General features: G+C 34.5%; 1 protein-coding gene across 4 annotated transcripts in view; it reads right to left on the reverse strand.

The window, feature by feature from the left end:
- Chm (CHM Rab escort protein) overlaps positions 1 to 6,707 on the reverse strand; it is a 218,887-nt gene that overhangs the window by 185,587 nt on the left and 26,593 nt on the right. The window lies entirely within an intron of this gene.

Consider the following 6,707-nt stretch of genomic DNA (forward strand, 5'->3'; position numbering starts at 1 on the left):
CTAAAAGTATGGGTAGAAAGGGGGAATTGCTTTTTTTTTTTTTTTTTTTTTTTTTTTACATACCGGGGATCGAACTTGGGTCCTTGTGCTTGCAAGGCAGACGTCAGAACCACTGAGCTAAATCACCAACCCAAATGAATTGGATGTTTTCACTTCACTCTTAGTGTTTTTTGTTTTGGTACCGGGAATCAAACTCGGGCCTTTGCATTTGCGAGGCAGGTAGTAGAACCACTGAGCCAAATCCCTGGCAAGGAATAGTCTTTTGAAGAAATAGTTATAGAACCAGTTAAGAGGCAACAGCTTGCAGGATTGAGGCAGCATCATTCAAAAGGCTGTGTAAGCCTTGAATCAGCATCCACTATATGGTCCTGAGTCTCCCACAGCCAGATTCATGGGTCCAGCAATCAAAGGGTGGAAGCAGGAATGGTATCACTCACAGTCACTCCTAGTGATCCACTAACAAAATTTTGGGTTCCTATTCCCATAACTTTATGCTTTCCTGGCTTAGAAGTCATAGTTCCAGAGAAGGGAAGACTTGTTCCAGGAAGCACAACGGTGATACCACTGAACTGGAAGCTAGATTTCCCCTAGTAATTTTGTTCTCCTCATGCCTCTGAGCAAACAAGTTTAAAAGGGAGTTAATTGACAGGGGTGACTGACCCAGATCAAGGGAAAATTGAACTGTTACTCCACAATGGAGGAAAGGAAGAATATACTTGGAGTGCATGAGATCTCCTAGAGTGCCTCCTAGTATTACCATGTTAATGCTATTATGATCAATGGGAAACTACAACAACCCAATCCCAATAGGATGGCAAATGGTCCAAAACCTTCAGGAATGAAGGTATGGGTCACCCCACCAGGGAAGAATCAAGACCTTCTGAGTACTTAGAGGACCAAGTGAATACAAAATGGGTAGTAGAAGGTGGCCCTAAATACCAGCTATGACTCTGTGATCAGTTATAGACACAAGGATTGTAACTGTAATAGCTCTCTCCTAATATGTTTCCTCTGTAATATGTTGATAGACTTCATGTTGGTTCTTAAGTATTGCTAAAGCTATTCAATAATGCTCAGATTATGAAATGTTAAGAATGTCACCCAAAGAAAACTTGCCTTCTATTCTCAGAGTGATTTAATGCATTTGTTTGTATGCAGGATAGTTGTAACATGTTAGGCATAATTATGAACTTGTCTTAAGATCAGGAGACTGGTTTAAGAACATGTGTCTGCTTCATCAAGTTGACAAGTTTGATGGTTAACTGTGTCAATGTGAGAAAGAAACACCCAACTAAACTGGATCAACATATTTCTGGGTGTGGCTAAGGGATTTACTGAAGATAGGAGACCCATCCTGCGATAGCAATCACTCAAGCACCTTCAGCCATCTCAATTTTGAAAAAGTGGCCAATAAAAAAAATACCTTAACAAAGGGTCCTTGGAAAATATCATTCATATGAATAAATCTAAATCATATCTCTCACTCTTTACTAAATTTAAATCAAAATGAATCAAAGACTTAGATATAAAAATAATTATTTGCTAGAAGATAAATTAAAACACCTGAAAATATAAGATTTACAATAAAAATGTGGCTTATATTTAAATAAAAAATTAAATTACAAAAAGACATTGTCATAAATGGCACTCAAAATACTTTCCTTCGCTTAAAAAACTTATCCTATCATTTATGCTACTTTCTGAAGTTCTTTAAGTTTTTTGTGTCTTCAGTTGCATTGCCCTACTACACTAATGTCCTGAATCAATTAAATCACAGAGGTACCTTGGTTCACAAACACTTGTTTGTAAAAAAACTTGATTCAAAAATAGGAATATTTGGCAAAATTTTGTTCTTGATTGTGAACTCTGCATCAGGAGACAAACACAGCTGTGACTACCTTTCCTGCACAAATATAAACATGGATAACTTTCCCAGAATTGTGGAATAAATTAAGTTTGTGAACTGAGGTACCTCACTTGTCAAACTCAATTCATTCCAAATTCATGTTTGTACTCTACAAGGAAAACTACACTATTCTAAAGAAGGTGATCAAAGATGACATCAGAAAATGGAAAGATGACGTACCTGGATATGCAGAACTAAAATTGTGAAAACAGCCATATTTCCAAAACTGATATATAGATTTAACGCAATCTTAATCAAAATACCAATAGCATTCCTCACAAAACCAGAAAAAAGAACAATCCTAAAATTCATATGGACTCAGAAGAAACTCAGAATAGCAAAAACAATCCTGGGCAACAAGAGCAAAGCAGCAGTTACCACAATCCTGCCTACCAAGTTATATTACAAAGCTACAGTGAAAAAATAGAATGGTATTGGCTCAAAAACAGACGTGGATCATAGGGAATAGAGCAGAGGATGTAAAAACAACCTCAGGCACATTAAACCATCTGGTCTTTGAGAAAAGGGGCCAAAGATATGCTGAAGAAAAATAGCATCTGTAACAAATAGTACTGAGAAAGCTGGCTATACACATGAAGAACATTAAATGTAAACCAATACCTCTCACAATTTCCTAAACTACAATAAAAGTTCATCTAAGATCTAAATATTATAATGGAAACAATCTGTGAAAACAAAGGAAAAACTCCTTAAAACAGAGGCATAGGCAAGAACTATCTGAACAGAACCCCAACTGCACAAGGAAGAACATAAATCAACACATAGAATTCAATTAAATTGAAAATCTTCTAGCCAGGTGTAGAGGTACACACCTGTAGTCCCAGCACTTGGAAAGCTAAGGAAGGAGGATCATTGTGAGTTCAAGACCCCTGGGCTACAAACACCAGGTCAGTCTCAACTACATAGTGAAACAGACCATCTCAAAAACAAAAACAAAAACAAAATTGAAAATCTTCTAAACAGCAAAAAATACAACAAAGAAACAACCTACAGAATGGGAAGAAAAAATATGGCAGCTATTTCTTGGACAGAGGGCTAATATTAAAATATATAAAGAACTGAAAAAAATTAGGATCCCAAAATAAAATACCCAAACAAAGAATGGGTAACTGAAATGGATATTTCTCATAATAAATGGCCAATAAATACATGAAAAAAAGTTTAATATATCTGACCAGTAAAGAAATGCAAGTTAAACAACACTGGCTCCAGAAAGAATGGTGTACTCCAGAAAGAACGGTTTACAGAAAGAATGGTTTATTCCAGAAAGAATGGCTTTCTTATTCTTGCTCCAAAAAAAAAAATTGGCTACCATCAGGAAATCAAATAACAACAAATGCTGGGAAGTCTGTGGAGAAATAGGAATCCTTCTCTACTGCTGCTGGGAATGTAAACTGAAACAAATACTAGAAATCAGTATGGATACTCCTCAAAAAACTGAAAATAGAAATTCCATTCAAACCAGCAATACCACTCCTGGGTATCTTCCCATATGAGTTAGACATTATATTACAATGAAACATGTGTATCTTGAAAGTGGCTTATATGCCCATCAACAGATAAACAGATTTAAAAAGGGGTATTTATACATACTCTGTTATAAAGAAGGATAATTTTGAATTACTTGCAGGAAAATGGATGTACCTTGGTACTATAATGTTAAGTGAAATAAAGCAGACATAACAGTTTGAATATCATATGGTTTTCTTTTATGGGAAATCCAAAGTATAAATAAAGAGCAAAATAAAACATAGGTGCAGTAAAACCTTAGATGGCAAATAAATTGATCTGTAAGTCTACTTCAAGACAAGCAAACATTTCCAATAAATTTAACTTGATAAACAAGTTATGTCTTGAAATGCAAGTAGTGTGAAGTATAAATAGCACAGGATCACAATTGAGCCAATTGTTCATATCCTCTCTCTCTCTCTCTCTCTCTCTCTCTGTCTCTTTTGCGTGCATGCTCTCTCTCACTATGGGATTGTGGGTGATTATCTCTCAACAGCAAAACGTTATGAGGGAGATAAAGTCTGCACAAGGGGCGGAGAAAGATGGAGGAAGCCCTCACTTCAAATGAGATTAGAGAGATATGTAAAATGTGGGAAATTGCAAAATTTTATAGAAAAGTACCACCCAAATAATGCTGTGGCAGTGAGTTACGAATCTGTTTAATGACACTGAAATGTCACATATTCACAAAATCCTCAAAAGAAGGAAAAAGCAGGTATCATTGGACAGGTCCCTTGTTAAAGTTGCACAAAAAGGGCCGGGGATTTAGCTCAGCGAATTGGTGGCCTGCCTTGCAAGCTCAAGGACCCGAGTTCAATCCCCAGTACCAAGAAAAAAAAAAAAAAAAAAAGTTGCACAAAAAGAAAAAGATTTCATTGAACCAATAAATAGCAGCGATTCTGTTAGTGATAGTTATACTACACAATAACCCTCCTCTCTCGTTTTCCTCATATCAACCACAAAGGTTTGCAAATACAAGTATAGAATGATTTCTTCTTATTTATATTTTTATTTTGTATTATAGTATTATGATTATTTTATATGAATATTTCTGGTTTGTGCAACATATCCTCTGAGTTTCCATTATTTCTTATGGGGAAATTTGCTTTGCATTAAAGTATGTTTCTGGAACAAATTATGCATGCAAACCAAGGTTTTCCTCTAATAGGAAACAGGGAGATAGATCTTTTGAAAAAGTAAAGGAGACCAAGAGATGGAAGGAGGGGGTAAGAGAGGAAGAGAGGGGGTCATTAAAAAATTAAGATGTATTATGTACATGTACCAACCCCCATGATGAATGTAGTATGTACTGTGAACACTTATTAATAAAAATAAAAATTTAAAAAGGACATTATCACAGCATACCCATGTTTCTAGAAGCAAAATTCACAATAATTAAATTATGGAAATAGACTAGGTGCCTATCAACAGATGAATAGAAAGAGTGAAAGAGACACAGAGACACAGAGAGACAAAGAGAGACAAGAGTAAAACAGCTGCAAAGGGAGATAAATTTGAGTCATTTGCATGAAAATGGATGGATCTTGAAACCATATTATTAAGTAAAATAAATCAGACACAGTTAAAGTTTTATTGTTTCTCTTTTGTTAGAAATCTAAAATAAAATTAATTTAAAGAGTAAAATATGCCTTACAGGCGCAAGGGCCCAAGTTCGATCCCCAGTACCAAGAAAAAAGGTAAAATAAAGAAGAGATGATGGTGGGAAACAGAATGGTTAATTTTGGGGGGATGGGGAAAGGTAACAAGAAAAGAGAAGAGTGGAAAGGAGTTCAAAAATAATCAAGATATGATTATAATATCAAATGATAGAATCCTAGTTCTTTGAGGTATCCCCATATTGATTTCCACAGTGGTTGTACTCGTCTGCTCTCCCACCAACAATGGAGAAGGGTTCCTTTCTCCCCACAGCCCCACCAACATTTGTTATTGGTTAATTTCTTGATAGCAGCCATTCTTTCTGAGGTGAGGTGGAATCTCAGTGTTGTTCTCATCTGCACCTCTCAAATGACCAGTGATGTGGAGCATATTTTCATATATTTATTTGCTGCTTTTACTTGTTTGAAAAATGTCTGTTCATTTCAGGTGCCAATTTTTATAATTCATTAAATTTTAAAAAACATAAACTCGGTATATTAGATATCTAACAAGTAGTCTCATATTTCCCCTATATTAGAGCCCCTATATTATCCCTATATCACTATCACTTTATCTTTACGATATACACAAGAAGTGTTTTATTATGACGTTTAAATTAACAAAACATCAGAAATAAATTTAAGCTTATATTTTTATTAAAGCTTTTGAAAAATAAAGGTCCACACCTGGATTTTTCTTTTTTTTTTTTGTACCAAGGATCAAACTCGAGACCTTGTGCTTACCAGGCAGGCAGCAAAACCACTAAGCTAAATCCCTGTCCCCATGGATTTTTAACGTAGCAAACTTTTTGGCATATGAATCCATATTTCATAGAGACTGAATTGAGACAATCATATAAGTAGTTGTACCTAAGACAGTGAAAGAGAATTCCAAAGGTGGGCCTTATAAGAAAATCAAATCTAATTTAGGAATTCCATCCAATAACTGAAAAATTAATAAGCTTTCAAAGCAAAATTAGAAAGGGTTACATGCAAATTAATGCCACTTTTTAGATTCCTAGATGTTCATAATGGTACAATTTATGGAAAGGAATTATAAACTACAGCAAATCTAATGATATTTCATTTTCTGGCATTCTGTAAATTACTAAGTCACTTAAAATTTAACAGAAAATAAAAAACCTCTTTATTCTTTCTCTTCTTTGCTAATTCAATAAACAACATAACGTAAAGGTACAAGATCCCAGTAATGAATGTAACTGTACTGTCTACCTAGAATGTACCAATAACTTCTATTTAAAATTAAAAAAAAAAAAAAAACGACGTAACAAGATACAGTGGTCAAAAGTCCTAAAAATATAGATAGAAGAGTAGGAGTTTGTTTTGGGGGAGACGTGGGCATAGAGATTTAAATTATGCTTTATTTCACAATTCTGTTTTCCATTGACTTCCTTTTATCATCACTTTTAAGGGAAAACATAATCCTGGATATTTTTCCTAGTTAAGATTGTTCTAAGTTTAAATTTTGATGACCTTTAAAAAAACCACATACTTACACCTAATGGTTAAATTTTACAACAATCAAACATGAAGCCTGTAATACAGAGCACATTTGAGTTTCATATATTCATAATACATATATATATATATACACA

Source organism: Fukomys damarensis, unplaced genomic scaffold (assembly GCF_012274545.1).
Source record: "Fukomys damarensis isolate Sample0158 unplaced genomic scaffold, DMR_v1.0_HiC HiC_scaffold_39, whole genome shotgun sequence".
Classification (NCBI taxonomy): domain Eukaryota; kingdom Metazoa; phylum Chordata; class Mammalia; order Rodentia; family Bathyergidae; genus Fukomys; species Fukomys damarensis.